This window comes from Aquila chrysaetos, chromosome 10, assembly GCF_900496995.4.
Source record: "Aquila chrysaetos chrysaetos chromosome 10, bAquChr1.4, whole genome shotgun sequence".
Lineage (NCBI taxonomy): Eukaryota > Metazoa > Chordata > Aves > Accipitriformes > Accipitridae > Aquila > Aquila chrysaetos.
The window spans coordinates 8,315,767-8,334,905 of record NC_044013.1 but is presented as its reverse complement, the minus strand read 5'-3'; positions in this window follow the sequence as shown (position 1 = coordinate 8,334,905).

Below are 19,139 nucleotides of genomic sequence, written 5' to 3'. Positions count from 1 at the left end.
ATGGCCTCTGAGTGGGGAACCTGGTGACTCTGAAGTTCGTATCTCCCCTTACACAATTTAAATTTACTTTCCACTAATATAAGTAAAAAAGAATATCAAGTCAGTATTCCAGGCAGTCGCCCATGGATGGATTTTTTGGTTTTTTTAAGATGACATATACAAAATATGAAAAAATGGGTACTTTAAATGTCTCCATTTGATAGCTCCAGCTCTGGAGTTTCTTTGAAGATATAGCCTGTGCTATTATCATTGTGTATTTTGGTTTGAACTTTACTTGGCACTGTTTCTGAGTTACCTCTAAACAATAGCTGATGGTAACTTCTAGATCTTTGGATGGGTGTTTTGCTTTGTTAAGATTTTCTATTTATTAACAGTGAGGAATGCTGGGATCAGTCGGCACATTTACAACCTCTCAAGTAACATGGACGTATTGACAATTCAAAGCTTAACTAGTCTGTTTGAGGTTGCTGCTTACTGAGAGGTTACAGCTGGATGGAAAGGGGTCGGATTAAATGACCATATTATTCTTTGCACTTCCTTGTGAAATGAACAGACGATACCGTATGTTTTACTTGTTATCTAGGCAGCATGGAATGATATGGATACAAATACCCGTCCAGTGGAAAGTAGTAAGTGAAACACTGGCAAGTAATCTTAGAATACTTCTGGATCCTGAAACCAAAGAAGCAAGCACCTGTCTACTGTTCTCTTTCTATTAGTTGCCTATCTCTTTCTCTAAGCTGTTTCTCTAAGTGGGGCGTATGCTATCACCTAGAAGATACATCCAAGCTACAGATATATAGAATTTCTGCATCCTATTCTCATTTGATCTCTCCTTCACTAACAGTAAAAGCTGGACCCTTGCAAATCCAGCTCTGTGTTTATAGATTTTGATTTCAAACTGGTAGGTTGACTCTTTCTAAATGCTACACCATCAGGGTTTAATTATAAAATAATTGCAATGGGTGCATTATTTGATCTGTCATGCATACCATTTTCACTCTTTTATGTCACTTTGAGAGTTTAAGTACTTGGGTCTGATGACAATGAACAAAAGCAATGGGACTTGAAATAAATTTTTATTCTCCTTTTGACTTAGCTGTTTTTTTAGGGTAACAAACAAAGTTCCCAGTTGATTAGAAGCAAATTTGAAAAGTCAATTTAATGATAAACGCCCTTTTCTTCTTACCTTTAATTTTGGTTGAAACCAGTTGTTGTTGCAGATGAGCTGGCTGGAAAAACGCTGAGCTATTTTTTGCCCCCTTTTTTTTTTTTTTTTTTTTGATAAAATGCTTAGTTTATGCTGGGAAGTGGAAAGGATATTGCATTTTTTACTAGGAAAAGTAGATCTTAAGAAATGGTTAGGTAAGTATGTCTTGAGACACTGTCTTCTAGGCATGCTGTAACTTAATAGCCAGAATGTGTCATGGTAAGTAATGCATCCGAGAAATATTCCTAATGGGAAAGAATAAATCACCTCCAGTTTCAGCAGGGGTTATCCGGGAAACAACAGCTATTCATGATTAACTTCCACCAACTTTTACAAATAAATGTTAAAGACCTGATTCTAGTCTCATCACTCTTTAGAGCAGCTTAAGTCCATTGTCTATCATGGAAGTTACCTCTGATTTACATCAGAGAGTGAAGAGGACCAGGGCTCATAACCCCTGAGCACAGCAGTAGTATCACTGTTGCCCACTGTGCAGTGACAAAAGACGCGTGGGAAGCTTCCAGGGTCACAGCTCAAACCTTGAGTGCTTGCCTCAACTTTTTGTGCATTGTTGAATGGCAGAACTGTGCAGTAAACTATGTCAGAACGGAGTTCTTCTTTGAAATAATTCTCTCATTACTGAGTTGTAGGCTGGCCACGAAGAAGGGGAAATAGCTATTCTTAGAGTATTTAGGCTGTTATTCCAGCTTTACTTGGACAGATAAAAATTCCCTCTCCTGTTTCCCGCCAGACTCTCCATTTGTCTTTGATATTGAACTGCCCAGTAAGAACCTCAGCGTCTGCTGGGTCATGTATCTTCGGGTTGATGTAGCTCAGTATCCAGCTTCAGTGGAGGCAACAAAAGCTATTATTTGAAGCAAGCATGTAAGCCTGGCCACTTTCTGCAGTCCGTTCCCTTTGTATGTCCTCAACATCCACAACTGTTGGGTCAAGGATGCTCTTTTTTGTATCTGGTTTTGAACTTATTGCCCGTGAACTTGCCTAATCCATTTTTAAACCTGATGTTACTGTCTACTTTGATAAGCTCATGTCAACAAATTCTAGTAGTTCACTACCAGCCATGTAAAAAAGTACTTCCTTTTATCTGCATATCTCATGCTAGTCTGAGTGTTTCTCATTTTACCGTTGGGGGGGGTTGGTGAATAAAGGTTCTGCATTCACATTATCAACGGTGTTCATGACTTCTTTGTGAACCTCAGTCATGCTCTTGCCCAGTGCAATGAGGAGTAGTGTTACAGGCAGCGATATCACGGTTCACTAGATGACAGATTTTGTGTTTTCCAGCAGCTCTTACTTTAATGCTCTATTTGGAAGCAAGAATTTGGCAGAGCAGCCCACTGGGCAGCAGGATCAAAAGCTTAAAACTGGTATTGCAAGGGGACTTGTTTGTTAGAGAAGCATTCCTTGAGGAAGAGCCATGTCCGGGGAAAATTTAGCCTGGGCCGGGAAAACCGGCGGCTTAGTGGCTTGTGAAAATCATTGCAAAATTATATTGTGAAATTGCTGAGTTGGTGTCCGATTAAGCTGTCGAAGGTATGCTTCTTCATTCATACCTTTTCCCTTGCTGTTTTGATCTGTCACCAGCAAACTATGTTTCTCTTTATAGAAGCCCCTTTGGGGCAATATTTGGTGTGCATGCCTATTGCCAGCCAAGAACCAAGTGTCTCTGCAACAGCACGAAGGAGAATAGGAAAGATGGAAGCTAATGAAATAAATAGTTTGGTAGCAGTGAGAATATTGTTACAGAATAAAAGACCTTATTATTTTTTAAAAGCTTTCTTTAGGTTGAGTGTGATTCTGCAGCATTCAGAAAGGCAGAGAATGTGAGGAAGTGGTGAAAACCAAGTGTAATTAAAGGACGAATAAGGCTGGATGATTTTCTTTGAAGTTTTTTACACAGAAGTTCTCCATCTGCAGCTCACAAACCACCTGTGAAATGTAGGAGGTTTCTGCTGGGTTACAGCCAGAAGCTCTTGTGCGCTTATGATGTACAATACGCCTACTCTTAAAATTGTCTCAAAATCAGTGTCACAAAAAATTCAAGAAAAATAAAAAAGCAATGAAGCCTCCTGGGCTTGGAGTTTACCCAGTTTACCCAGTGACAAAATGCAATCAAAATGGGATTCCTCTCCTTCCATCCCACAGGACAGGCAGTGTGGGAAGGAGTCCTCTCATGGAAATTCAAAGGGATGGGGCAGGGGCTGGGGGAGAGGAAAAGGGAGCACAGAAACGAGGGAGCTCTCGGGCAGGAGTGAATACAGACGTGATCTGATGCTGGAGGGAAGGGAGAGGGAGAAGTGAGAAGCCAATTCTTTGGAGTTGCACTGAGATCAGATGAGAGATTAAGGGGAAAAGAGAGAAAATGAGGAGGCGAAGGGTAAGAGTACAGGTATTGACCTGGTAAAGGCTTGGGTAGAGGAGAGGGGACTTGGAAGTGGCTGAGCCAAAGCAGGAAAAAAAGGATTAGATTGGGGCTGTGGGCAGAAACTGAGTTTAGATTACACCCTGGGACGATGGTTGGGATATGAAGACAGTCAAAGAGGAGGAATAGATCTAAATAGGATGTGAAGCTGGGAATTGATATTATTTGATAATGGCATTTGAGATAGGGTTGAAAATCCTAAGGAAAGGAAATGAGGACCAGGAAAAGGCAGAGGCATGAAAAGCAAGGCACAAAAGGGTCCTTACAAAACTTTGAGGGAGCTCAAGGAAATCAAGTTCATTGGTTCTTTTGTCTGCAAGTGTCTGTGGAATCTAAAAGCAAAGTTTGTGTCTCATCCCCTTTTAAGAGTTACTTCCAAAGATTAAAAAAAAATAAAAAAATCATAGAAAACAATGTTAGATGATCATTGAAGTTGCAGAATGAAGTATGAATATTAGGTTACTATTATGAGCAAATTATTATGTTATTTCTTCTGGTTTTTTTTTCCCTTTTCTAACACTCTGTAAAAATTGCAGATGACAGGCAATACTTTATCCAAGGTCTCATCCCTTAAAACACAATTTCTGCTGAAATAAAGAAGAGGCTCATTCCATCTCTCTGTCACCTTGCCCAGTGAACGTACTGGCTGCTTACATATGGATGCAGTTGTGAGGAGAGTACATCCCATCTGCTGGAGTTTGTACGACTATATCTGCAGTAGGAAATGATCTTCCGATGGGATTTACCAACTACAGGTACTGAGAAGCTGTTGGTTGCATTTATATGTCTTATGCATGTGTCATATGCCTGCTCTAATAAACGTAGACGATCTTCGTTGTGCTGCCAGCTCCTACTCATGTGCATTTATAAAGCTAAGTTACTCTTGATCTCCCCACCAACCTGCTTACTGCACAAATGTGTGTGTTACCTTATGCAAAAAATTAGGTGGAGAAACACATAGAAAGTAACTGAAACTCTCGAGTCTTTTAAAATGGATGCCTGTCATTCGATGGTGTTTCTTTTTTTTTACAGCCTTTAGATACTAGCCATAGTTGTTGCGAGCTAATGAAGGAGGTGTTCGTGCCTGAGGAAGGGATGTCACAAGGAAGCAGTCGCTGGGGGTCTGCCTGGGTGACAGATCCATCTATTCTCTCCTCTAAGACCGTCACATACACTCTAATGAGGGAAAATGCCCATCAAACTCTGCAGCTTCGGTTGGACTTTGGAAATGAAATGATGGTAGATTCAGAGAGGGAAAATATCAAGGTTGTTCAGTTATTCTATGATTTTTATTCTTTTTTTTTATTAACTGTATTAAGGCCCCCTTTTTAAAAAAAAATAAAATAGAATCTTCTGTGCATTTCATAGCATAACCCTCCATGAAACCTAGAAGGGAAAAAAACCAACCCTCTGTGATAAAATTTTAAAGTGGAATGTTTTCAGAAGCCAGAGGGAATAATGATGGGGGGAAGTGATGCGAAATTTCTTTTGACAAGAAGATGACAAGAGACGAGACTGAAGAGATTTATGCATACTTTGGGAGGAAAAACCTAAACTGATACATCTGATAGCTGACTTGGGATGAGTCATTCACTCTTTATTTGCAGTGGAAAGCTACTTTAATGATTTTAACATTTATCCATTAAATTTTTCTCCTTGATCTATAATTCAAAATGCTATATCAACTCCTCGAAGGTTAGGACACATGTTTATTTTAATGTGGAAGTGGATCACCAGGTTGTTGCATCACCGTGCTAATCTCAGCACTGGGTGGAGGGTTTTAGTCAAAACCGACCTTCTGTGGAAAAAAGGCTCGTGCCAAGGCGGTTCTGGTGGAAGATATTTAAAATAATGATTTCTGATGCTGAGTCACAGTGTTGTCACAGCACTATTAATAATAAACTGGGAGAACATTTGTCTTGCCATATGGGATGAGACTAAATAGTCCAATGTCTGCCTCTGGTATTGGATGGCATTATATAATGTTATTGCGTGAGGCATATACTTTTCCACTTCCCTCCGATCCCTCCTTAAATCCACAAGATAAATTTTAACTATCTGAAGAAATGAAGTTTTGTTAGAGAAAGTTGTCTTGATTTCTTTTGGAAGCTGTGACAATTGTCAAGTATTCCTTCTCTGCCTCAGTCACTTGCAAGGAGATTTAGCTAAACTGTGTTAAATTCTGTGCACACCTTCATATTCAGAAATAAAATGTCTTTAATTTGATTTTAACTTATATCGCTTTGGAAGTCAGGTAAAGAAAATTGAATCAAGGCATTTTTAATTCTTAATACAAATGTCTGAATAACTATCTAATGCAATTTAGCTAAACCACTTCAGAAATTCATTTGAATTAACCCTTTTGCTCCCATGCTGACAAATTTAGAGTGCGCTCCGTGGACACTCTTTATATGGCATTATTAACAGGCTGGTAATCAAGAATTCTGAAGAATTTTGGCACTAATCATGAATTTTGTGTACATATTCAGATGAAAGAATTTACCTGTATGCTAACGATGGTTAGCATTTTGGGGTTGTATTGGTGACATTTGCCACCATTTCAACGCATTCAGCTGCAATGCACTAAACAACAGTGGGGACGACACACAGATCTTAGATAAGTCTCTCTGTACCTCTGTGTTAGGATTTGAAACCATACTAGCCTTTGCCTGGTAGGCCAGGGATGAGCATGAAACTAACGTCTGAGGATGTTCTGTATGAGGCAGCTAGAAGAAAGTCCTGGTTTCGCTGAGCCACGCAAGCCCAGCCTAAGCTGAGCGAACTGCTGCGCTCGCCGGCTCTTGGCAACCTGTAGCACACATCTGCTTGGGTTTAGGTTAGGTTTCAGTTCCCCCCAAAAGCTCCACTGTCCTTCAGTTTGGCCATTTAGGCTGTCTTTCCTGATTAATGCCTCTGCAGTACATCTTCCTGAGTTTATTGTCCCCAGCAATGTTTTATACAGGAGAAAACAGAATTCCTGTGTTGCTTTATGCCATCTGAATTTGTCATCCTCATCCTCCAATAGGTACAATTACCTTGCCTCTCACCTCCTTACAGGTCTCTGTCCTTTGTGTCACCTTCTTCAGTGTCTCACCCTTCCCTGGAGGAAGGCTTAGTCTTTCCCTTTTCTACTAAACTTTCTAAAATTGTCCTCCTCAGTAATAAATTGGTGCTAAATATATTTCATAGCATTCCCATCCCAAGTCATTTGGCAGCTATTTTAAAAATAAGGTTGTATAAGGATTAGCAAAGTCAACTATCTGTAAATATTCAAGATGACTTAACTAATGGGGAAGATGTAAGGCGACACAGTGACTAAAGCAAGTATTTAAAATAGAAAGGCAGTGGAGTAGAGTTGCTTTCTATCTCAATCAAATAAAATTCTTAACCAGCTATTCTGGTAAATTTTTAAAAAAATCGTTTATTCTTATGCTGAGATGAGATGTGAGAGATGATAGATTTTAAGCTGAGGGATTTGCGATCATACTTTAAACTATACCCCTCTCCTTTTTGCTAATATTGTAGATATCTTTGCACAGTATAGTTCAGACACAGCATGTTTAGTTGAGGACTATAGCATCACGCTATTGCCAGACATGAATAAATCTAGCTTCCATGTCTGCCTGAAAACTGTACTGGGAAAACCCATTAAAATAAGGAAAATTGAATTAGGATTTTATGATGTTTGAGAAAGCTGCAAACCTGAGATAAAGAATTTACTTTTTTTTTTTTTTTTTTTTTTTTGTGAATAGGCACAACATGCATCTCAGGACAAGCCTGCATTTACTTCAGTGAGATGTGGATTAAAATTAATGTGGATGGGAATTGGAAAATATCTCCATTTCTAATCATGTTGCTGTGTCATTAGGGATAGACAACATCCTGATTCTAACTGAGAAATTATTCTTCTTCTGTTGCAGAAGTAAGAACCTCAGGCTGGCTGAATAAAATTTTCCTTATAAGAATACTTCAGTGCTAATGACAATAAGAATAAGGAAACCAGCAATTCAATACTGGAGGATGCTGCTGAGGACACATTGACATAAGGGCAGGTAATTAGTGCTGCTGCTTCTATTAAAATTAGGGGGGAAAAAACCAAAGTGGAGTCATTGGAGCAAAGGGATTTTTAAATTGCAAAGAAGTCTTATTTACACTGTGAATCCAGCTGAACTAAGTAAGCTAATCAATATGATGGGCAAATTCTATTAACAATACAAAAAACCTGACCGAATAATTAAAGTATAGCAAAGAAGAGTAAATATTTTGAGGAAAGGGACAAAGCTGACAGAGCCTGAGTTGGTCAGTGAAGTGGAGTTACTGCTTCTCAGCTTTTTTCTGCCTCTCTAAAATAAAGACATAATACCGCTTATCACTTCTAGCAGTATAGAACCTTTCACTGCTGCCTAAATGAGACGGGGCATACATGTGGGAAATGGGAAGAGAAAAATGAATCTGTTTGAACACCAAAAAGAATTTGATTCAGCTGAAGTTGGAAGAAAATTTCAGGTCAGGCTTGCAGATCCTTGATGAATAATTCTAATAGAAAACAGACCTCAGTGGACCTGGTTTTCTTTTTGATGTAGCACCAGAGAAGCCCAGCAAGTTAGAACAATGATGAGTTTGGCACAGACTCTTCAATGAATGTATATGGAATTAGCCAACTGGTAGGTTTTTTTTGCAAATTTCAAGTAGCTTTTTTATTAACAGAACGATGTTGGGGTTTTTTTCTATCTTTGCTAGCAATAGAATTTTTTTCTTCCAACTTTGAATGATGTTATTTGATTTAATGGAAAATTTTGAACCTCTTTTCAGGTCAGGGATGGGCTATTGCTCTTTTTATATAGTGCCTAGAATAATGGCTTCTTGATCTTGATTGGAGCCTTTCATGGCTTCAAATAAAGTGAACTATTTTTCTTGCTTATACCTTTGCCTTTGTGTCTGGGGAACTGGGATAGGGAGTAAGTACTGGTTTGGGCACAGTGGCCTGCATGCTGGGCAGTAGAAGAATGACTGAATGAGAATTAACATGTTTGGTAAAAAATAGAGATTTTCCTTACAACATTATCTGTTGCAGAAAAAAATCTATTTGGTTTAATCTGTCCTTTTTTTTTTTTCCTTGCTGCAATCAAATAAAATGCAGGGTTTAGTTTTGTGTCAATATGAAAATTAATTAGCATAAATTGTAAACCCACTCTCTTTCTGAGAGTGCTAAGTTTCCTTGTTATTTCCCTTTTAAATGGAATCCTAAAGGGGAAAAATCAGATACCATGGCATAAATATTGCATTATACTTAACTGATTTATATTTATAAAGCTAATTCCACTTCTTAATGCAATTCAAACAGGAAAAATGCTTCTCTGTTAAGGCTGTTTTAGAAGTTGGATCAAGCATGCCAATTCAGTCAAAATGAACTGGTGTTTCTGGCCTGATTGTCTCATTTTTTACATGGCATCTTCCCATTCTCTCATGTTATTTCTCTCAGTTTAGTAACGTACTCTAGTGAACTTCTCGGCTAAGAAAATAACTCTGTGCATAATACACATCTGAGGTGACAGCTGCTTCTGACCTTCGTGCACATCGTATTATAGAGCTGGTCAACTTAGAGCTCTGGCATATTGGAAATTTAGCCCTTGACATTGTCCCTGTACTGAGATGAGGACACATGGAAATTGAAGGGCTTTTCACAGTGTCACGTAAATGGCTGGCACAACAAGGCTGATCCTTCATGGTCACTTTGGTACCGAATAACGTCATAGGAGGTCAGGTGTATTTCCTGATATAACGTGAAGTGTGTCTAGTTACAGCAGGGATTAACGAGGCCCCCTGAGAGCTCAGTTTTACACTGTCTCTTTTATTCAAAAAGAGTATTAGTTGTTAGTTTTTCGAGATTAAAATATGAGAATCTTTAATTGAGATATGTGGTATGTGTAGCTGTTGCTGAGTATAAGTTAGCAGTAACACAGTATTAAGAGCTTTCATGAGCCACAGATTTGAATCTCTCACGAAGCAGGAGGGAGGTAGGAGCTAGTTAGACAAAATTCATCTTAACTAGCTCAGAGGCAGGCCAGGAAATCGTAAGTATAAAATACAACCTCAGAATAATTTCTAATTGATTGCAATTTGCAGCAGAGCAAGGGAATACAGGTGGGGTCTGACAACTGGTGTAGTGACCTGTAGCAGTGACTCAGGGCTGTTTGTTCCACAGGGTGAGTTCAAATCGCAGTTCCAGGTACCCAAACAAGTCACTCAGACTATTAGCTCTGTAAATGTAGATGTTGCTGTGTTGTGAAGGAGATGGATTAGAGTGAGAAGTCTGGAAATTTTCCTTACAAGACCTGCCTGAGGCTGAGTATAGCTCTTCTTGTCTGGCACAGAGAAACGATGGCTCTTTTTTGTCTCTGCAATCACACTTCCTACACCTAAAATTGTGAAATTGCCCACCTCAAAGGCTGCTGAGGGGACTAACATTTGTAGAGAACTGACATTGATTAGACAGAGAACTGCACAGTTGTGCAATGTATTGGTATCAAAGAAGAATGGATAAGCCTTCCAAAACAAAGAAAGAGCATTCTTTTAGACTGTAGTACATGGGGTCTTGCTGTAGCCTCTTCCTTCTACCTGTAGTCATACACGCTCCACTATCCCATCTGCTGCTGGTGTTTTATTCTGTGATAGGACTTCATCTTGTTCATTCATGATAAGGCAGGACCATGTAGTAGCAGTGAATATCCAAACAGCCTGCATGAGAATTAGTTGTCATTATTTTTATCAAGCTGTAATGTCTCTGAATGGGTGTAAATCAAATGTTTTAACGATGCCAGGATAGGTTCTCAAGTGCTGGTTACAAAAGTGTACCTGGACGTCTGTGTGGATGAACCTTTATTCCAGTGGAAGCTGTTTACATGTGGTCATGTTGTGGTCCTCAGACAGAGAATAAAGGAAAGTTGAGCACAAACGCGCCTCAGATTAATACTGCTAAAGATGTCAGAAGGCAGACAGGGACCATCTGTTACAGAGCAGGTTCTGCTCCCCACAGGCACTAAAATAAAGGTTTCCTTGGCTCACTGCTTTTAGGCTCCCTAGGGTTTCTGTTTAGGACTGCCCTTTTGTTCATCATCTGTGGGTGTCTTTGATCCCAGTAAGAGCAATCATGTTTTAAATATATATTTTTTCTCTCTTTAATTAGTCTCTCTCTCTTTTTCAAGAATGCAGTTAGATACTACATCATTTTACTAGACCAGTTTTTTGAGTCCCTTATTTTATTTAACAGTTCTGTGATATGGCTAATATAACATCTCATGTTGGATAATTTATTTCCTCTCTGGCATAGAAAGCTATTAGCCTTAACTATTTATTCAGTAACATTTTTGTTCTACTTAATGGTGTCCAATCCATCTCTGGGATTAGCAGTGTGAATGCTAACCAAGCTTTTGCAAGTTTTTCCCAAAGGCCCAGTAGAAGTTCATATTTTATGTAAAATATAAATTGTAAAATATCATATATTTTACAATTGTAATGCAGAGTTATTCATTGCCTATTCAAGAACAGGCATTTATCACAGCCTCGACTACTGTAATTTTACCATATTCCAGCCTAACTCCCCAAGGTTACAGTGGCCAGAGCATCATTATTCCGCTTCCCTGTTGTGACTTACAAGCAATTGAATTAGGATCAGGGCAGAGGCAGCAATAGATTGGCAAGGACATCTCACTGCCTCTAATTCACTGGAATTGCGTGAGCTCCGTGCACTTTACAAGATCCAGTCTGTACTAAATCATGGCAGTCAACCTCTATAGAACAGATACTTTTAACGAGGAGCTTAGTACATCTGCTTGGTAGGTAATAAAGTAATAGTCAGAGAGGCCAGATTTGGGTAAAAAGTTGCACCCCTTTACGTGCTGGATTGAGCTGGTAACGTGTACCTAGCGCTTAGGACGTTGCGCGTCGGAAAGACCGTGTGAAATAAACCCAACGCACCAAACCAACAGGAGCAGCAGGCGGCAGGAGTCACCTTTGCTGTTGGCTGAGCTGCTGGACGCTGGCGGGGGGCTGGAGATGACAGGGTGTACGGAAAGGCGGCTGGCGCGGTGAGCGGTACCCGCCATGGCACAGTAAGCGATGCGCGCAAGGCTCAGCCTCATTTTTCGAGACATCTACTGAGCTGGTGCTGTACGTGCCCTGCCTTCCTGGTGTATGTCATTCTAAAATATGCAACGGATGTGTGCATTGTGCTCCTGCCTAACCTTCTAAATGTTGCTTCTAACCTCTCTCCCTCAGCTCTTTTTCCAGGCTCATGTCAGCAACCCCTTCCTAACCTCACAGACCTGCCACTTCTCCTGTGGGACCCCTCACCGTTCTGGTGCCCATCGCTGGCCGTGACCTGTGGCCATCTTTCCACCTTATGAACTTCCTTAGGGAATCGAAGGTGTAAATAACTTTGTTCCCTTTTTTAAATAGCTCCGAATTTCCCCCACCACTGTATTATATCTCTTGACTTTATAACTGCCTTAACTTCTGTAAAGCATTTTGGCATCTAGAATGTGTAAATGTCTGCTCTTTCAGTAGCATTTTGAAAGTTAAAATCGGAAACATTTCTAAAGATCACAAAAGAGGGAAGGAAGGTAGCTTGGGCAAGGTGTGAGGGTAGACTGCTGGACACTCTCTTGGGCATTGCTGTAGGCACCGGTGTGATGTTGAGCGTGTTCCTCTGAGCATCCGTTGAGCTTGAATGTCCATCCCACATAAGGGCACAATGAGAATTATCTCTACCGTGTGGGTGATTTTGATGAGGCAGAGGAGGCAGCTGTCTCTGAGTTTGTATTTTTAAGTGCTTACAACAGTGAAAAGTGTAGCCTAGAGGCTTTTAGCGCCCCTTTAATATATAATTACTGCTTCTATAGCATAAGGAAAAGTGTTGCAAAAATGAAACAATGCCATACAATGGCAAATTTAATAATTTTAAAATTGTTTTTCTTCTGCAAATAATTTCAAAATTCTGAGATGTATCATCTGCAAGAAATATACTCTGAGATGTAAGTTCATTCACAAATAATTTTTAGGCAACTGGTGATTCTTAAGCAGCATGTAAATTGTAAATATTATAATCAACACAAACCTGAAACTAAAATTTTTTTTCTATCAACATTCCTAGTAATAAGGGCTTGCGTTTTTGCTCAGGGCAATAAAATGGTCCTGAAAAGACTTAATGAGCATTCTCAAGACACTTACTTGTTATTATTTTTCTACTACTAATTTAGTAACAGCAGAGCCTCACCAAGGGAGAAGAACACTGCCACCACCATATCCTCTAGATATCATGACCTAGGCTACTACCATGGTTATCTAAAGATTCATCCCTAGATAGCCACTTGCATCTTTTTGTGTCAGTAGTAAGGTGGTTACTGACAGTATCCTGGTCAAAGCTGCTGTAGTGACAAATCTCATCCCCGGACTCCACACTGCAATTATTCTCCAAACACGTCTGTCAATTCTTGGCCGTAACAATAAGAGTTTCTTCTGCGTCGTTCTCTGAAACCTGTAGTGTTATATCAGCTGCTTGCAACAATGCAGAGTCAGATGGGGCAAACTAAGTGGCAGGTTAACATTTAAATTTGTGCCCTCCTCAACATCTTCAGCATTGTTACAGATGCTCTCTGTTCACAGCTCAGCTGCTGGCTCTAAGTATTAACCGACATCAGCTCAATCTGGAAAGTCTCTTAATGGTCTTAATATTTTAATGCTGACAACCCCCTGCTAACAGCCTTATTACTATCCTTACGTGTGGGAGACTGCCAGTTTTGGAAATAGAAATAAATCAGCTTTTTCGTGATCTGTTTGTCTCTACTAGACGAGTGTGAAGCTGCCAGAAGAGAAACGTGAAACCAGAATGTGCCTCTGCATGTAGCAAAATTACTCCTTCTTCCCCATTCTGCTCCAGAAATGTGTCTCGTGGACTAAGAATGTCTAGATAGAGTTGTGAACATAATTGATTTTCTAGTTTGGCCACTGAACTGAAAAATGAAAATATGTTCAGCTTGGGTCAATGTGATTTTTTTATTTTTCTTTTTGCAACTGGCTGTGGGTTTTTTTCCTAGCTGTAAATTAAGGAGGCAAAATCCATCTAATGGTTCCCAACAACTAGAGAGCCATCTTAGTGCACTAACATTCAAGTTTATGACTCTTCTGCATACATAGAAAGTATCCATTTCAAATTTGAGATGTCTTGTCTGTTTTATTGCTGCTGATTCTTTTCCCCTCTGATTTACTTTTTTCTTCGATTCTCAAAAATGAAAATGTCTTGCAGCATTCTGTCTTCCTTGAATTAAAGTCAATAACCACTTTTTCTGACATCAAAGATCACACTTTCAATCAGATTATTTCATTCAAGTTGCCTCCTATGACCTCTCCAGCTTTTCCCCAGTACTTATTGATCACTGTTTAATTCTGTTTTTCTTCCTTGTCACACTAAAAGAGATTTCAGTGAAGCAACCCTAATTCAGTGCCCCCCAATAACATATCACCCCTGTTTGTGATGTTTCTTGGGGTGCTTGGTCAGCTAATACAGTATTTGAGCCATGAAAACATTTTCTTTCATTAGAAGAATGCTAAAAGTTGTGAAACTAGCTTCAGACTTAACTCTAGAAGACTAAGATCTCTAAATGAACCGGTGCCACTCTGAAAATCACAAATATTATGTCTTTAGGACAGAGATTAAACAGCGGGGTTAAAATTAAGCAGCTGCCTAAAATTAAGCACTTTCATATGTGCATTTTTGGCTCTCTGGACAGTATATTTAGTACTTGTGAAGGGATATCCATAGTCTAGTGTGGTGAATAACAATTTGTGTTGCATTATCCTTTTTCAAAGCTGGGAAGACAGACAGATGCTGAGAAAGACTTCTCTGAATCCTCTGTAGAATAGAAAATTATAAAATTTTTGTATGACAGTATGAACACAACTTATGTCCATTTCTGATGAGCAACTAAATCGGAAGCCCCTTGTACTTAATAATTGTTTCTTTTTGTCCTAATGCATAATAGGTGTTGGGACTAGATAATCTTTAAGGTCCCTTCCAACCCAAACCATTCTATGATTCTATAATTCAACTAGATTAAAGGAAATCCCTCAGCTTTATAAATTGCTAGACAGCAGCTTAATATACTGCTTTTGTTGGTGAGCTATACTATTACTGGATAATTTGTAAAATAGCATTTTGTCAGACTGATCAAACAGGGTGAATTTTGGACACTTACACTTTCAACTTCAGTGGTTTCTTTTCCTGGATTGTAAAATTAGTCTTCAAGTAATGGAGAGCTTCTGTGCTGTAAGTCCTGTAGATGGCAATGTTACACTGGTGTAAAGAAGAGTGGAAACTGTACATCTCAATAGCTTCACTCTTTATTAATCAGTGAAGAAAGGCATTAATAGCAATTCAAGATACAGTCTCTGAAACTGCTGCAGAGGTAAATATCTATAAACACATCATTAGCAGTAAAATGTAAGCCTGATTGGATCACTGTTGTTTGTTCTTATATGGACTTATTGAGGAATCATGCTTGCTAGGTTTTTTTACAGCAATTTTGTATATGGTGTAACAACAGCCACTTTGCCCAAATTCTTAGCTGGTTTAAGCAGATGCCATCCATTTGAAGAGCTCATCATCATCTAGGAGAGCTGTCAGTGTTCCAGTTAAAAGCATGGCATCCTGTTGGACCAGCTCTCACCCTCTCCTGGCAATAATAGTAAAATTTTTGTCAGTTTTTGCTTACTTCACGGACATCTTTTATTCCATTTACTTGCTTTTTCTAAATGTTTTGTTGAGTCTCCTTTTGCTTGGTAGACAGTTTTATCAGTCCCTTTGCATACAGGTTTCTATATCTGTAACTATCTGTACATAAATGTCTGGATTTTCATAGCTTCAGTTAGACTATTCAGAAATCAAAAGCTGCACCTATCTTTAAGAAGCTTTGTTTTAAACCAGACACTTTCACCCTCACTATCTTGAAGATATTCTGTGGTTTGGGAAAATATTTAGTTAGCTTACACAATAAACGAGTGAGTTGGGAATCCAGTCCCTGCACTGTATGAGTTAAAAATCCAGTCACAGAGCCTGCATAGCAAATATTCAAAGCACTATCCAGGACAGAGAGTTTATGAGCAATCATTAGGCAGAAATATATGTGAACAAACCATCTGTTCCGTAACTTCAAATAATAAACAAAGTGGCCAAAGAAGTCAGCACAAAGAAATTTTGTAAACCAATGATGGTCCTAAATTAATCAAATAAATTAATGACTGTGAAATGCTCATCCAGCTCAACAAGCATAGAGCTGAAAATACACTTCTTGAGGCGAGGTCTTAAAAAGCTTCATATAAACAGGCCACTACAGTTCTGTAAGTATCATCACGTTGCAGCTTTATTTGCCATCATAAGTAATACAGTTGTGGAATAGAGTGTTTTATTTGGAGGCCTGAGTAACAATCTGCAAATCACATAGTTGGATGTGACTGTTTCATTTACTGGGTGTACGGACGATTGTGCACAGAAAATTGTAAGCATTAGTTTTGACTATGAATTAAAGTTTTTCTCTGAAAAGGTAGCCCACAGAATATATACACTATGGTGAAACCTGTACTTCAGCTGGGAATCCCCTTTGTCTTAAGTGACCTTTCGCAAGTATCCCTAGGGTTTTCATTGCAATTTTGTTTGACCTTTCGTTAAAAACCAAGCTCTTCTAGACAACTGATATTTGGCAGAGTGATTACTTAAGAGGAAATTCATTGGAAAAGATTTTCAAAGGCACCGACAGGAGCAGGGCACTGGATAACCATCAGTAGCACACAGAGCTTCTCTATGTTGTGACTCAAGACACATGCTGTACATTACTAAGCTTTTTTTTTTTTGACAGACCAAAATAAGTCAGTCTAATGCTCAGGAAGAGAAACGCAGCCACCAGCTAAGGTGGATGGATTAGAGAATCGCACACTCCCAGCTGCCCTGCTCAATCTGCATTAAGAAACTTAGCAAGTATACGTGAAACGGGGATGTACACCGTGTCTTCCTTTGGGGCAGCGTGGATGGTATGCTCTGCTGGAGAAAACGACAGTTTATTCAAGAGATCAACACAGAGAGGAAAGGAAAGGAAGAAGTCCACCTTTTGTCCCCCGCTTGGCTGGCTTCACATAGTATATGGAGGGGAATTGCATGTACATATGCATTTGGGAGAACAAAATTTGGGGAGGAGGCTGTAAACTAGTTCAATGCTGGTGAGGCTTGCTTTGGACACTGGTATTTTATACATTTTATACAAAATTTTTTTTAACCTTCAGAGTGAATTCCCTCTAAGACTTCTGGCAAGGCTTGTACTTCTGTGACTGCAAATCATATACCCGACACAATCACACTTCTTTTTTGGCACTGTACATTTCTGTAAAACATGCACCAAACATTCAGGGTTTCCTTCAGTTTGCCAGCTTCCAGACCGATTCTCCTACAACGGTGTCGAGTTTTACATTTTGATATTTCCAGTCACATCAATGTCTTTACACAAACAGCAACTTGAAGAGAATCGGTTCCTTTCTTTTCTTTTTGTCTGAATGCTTGTGTTCGTGGAAATATGCTATCGTCAGAAACACAGCATAACTATAAAGTGATATTTCTGTTCAGGATAATGCTAGTTTCCTTCTCTCTCTCGACTGTATTCTATAGTTTCTTAACCTCCAGTGAAGTGACTGGTTAAAAAATGAAGCTCCCTGACAAACTACATTTTTCTGTAAAACAGTTTCTCCGCTATGATCTGGCTGTATGCAGGAGTAGTGCTCTGCTGAAGGCAGACCCCACCACAGTGAAATGAGAAGATTGAACATAACTAGTGGGGAAGGGCATTGTTCCTGGACAAAGGGATGGTTTAAGATGTTTTTATTTCAAGCTCAAGTAAACTTGAAGTTACGGTTAGCTACATTCTGATGAAAGAGTAAAAATGGAGCTTTTATTATTATTATTATGACATTTTGTCTATATACAAAAGCTTTTCAAGTTCCTATGGGTGTCATAGCACCAGTGAGTCTTTAAATGGATTTTGGGCCTAATCAGCGAATGTGTGTCTTCCTTCCAGCTTTAGGTGCCTGGTTGAACAGCGAGCCCCCAACACCAGCATAGCAATGGTCTTCCAAGCCTCAGCCTCATTTCACCGAGCACCTTTTTAATGCCACTCAAACACCATTAGCGTCAGTGATGTACAAAGATAGAAGGGAAATGAGAAGCTAACTGGTCACAAGATTAGATATTATGTGTTTATAATATGTCTCCAGGCTACTTTAAATAAGAGAAAGACTTTCCTTTGTCTTCAGTGAGTTTTAACTCAGGAAATTACCATGAAACCAGGTAAAGATGAGAAATCCATAACTAACAATCTCTTGAACCTCTGTCTGAATTTTGAAATGAGTCTTCTTATTTTCTTTCTAGAATAATTTGATTAATTTATCTCTTGGAGATGAGCCACTAATTCAGGGAACAAGTGATGAATTCAGTTTTCTATTTATGGATGGTCCTCTGAGATGAGATAATGCTTTCACACAGCTTATCAGTTGTTTTTTTGACTGTTTTTTTTTTTCCACTTGTTTCACTCTTTTCCTGGTGAATGGCTTGTTGTGATTATTTGGTAGTCAATATTTAACATGCAAGTCTTGTGGGCTCATTGTGATAAGTCACACAATGCTGCAACTGTCTCTGTATTGAATAAACATAGCGCAGGAAAAGAGTCTGAAGCTGTCCCTGGGACTGTGAAACTCTCAAGGAGAAACAGCAACTTAGAAAAGAGAAAGGGACATTTAGAAAATGTTAAAACTATTTTCTTGGCTTCACCAGCCAGGCCTTGCCTAAAATATAATTCCTTGAAAACTTCCTACTGTAAGGTTTATTGGGAGGGTGCAGAGTGCATCTATAATTTTTGCTGTCATATTCTACGCAGTAATTGCTTTGGGTGTGAGATACTCATGAATGTACAGCAGTCAGGTCTTAATCTGGATCATTTAATTTCTGGCATGGTTCTGGCATGAGTTTTTTGGAACAGTGGACCCACAACCTTTCCCGAAGCTCTGGAGAGCATGCCACGTACGTACAATGTCCATATCAAGTTCAGTGCCCAGCTGCACCAGCCATGTGGATGTATGCAGTGTGTCCAGCCACCCCTGAAGAGTTGTCCTCATTCTGCATGCCCACAGACACTTATTTCTTGTAACAGTGCCTTTGGAAAAAAAAAAAAAAGAAAAAAGCGGAAGCTCACAATGAGTGCCTGTATTCTGGTGGTCTCAGTTGCGTGACCTTCTCTTATCTGGACTCTTAAAAGAAAGAGTGAGAAAGGAATAAATATGAATTTGTATAAAAACACCGTTGACACTTAAGAGAATCAGTAGAAGTCACATTCCTAAATGATTCTGGAAAATCTTACCGTTCCTCTGTGAACAAATACTGTCGTAATGAGTATT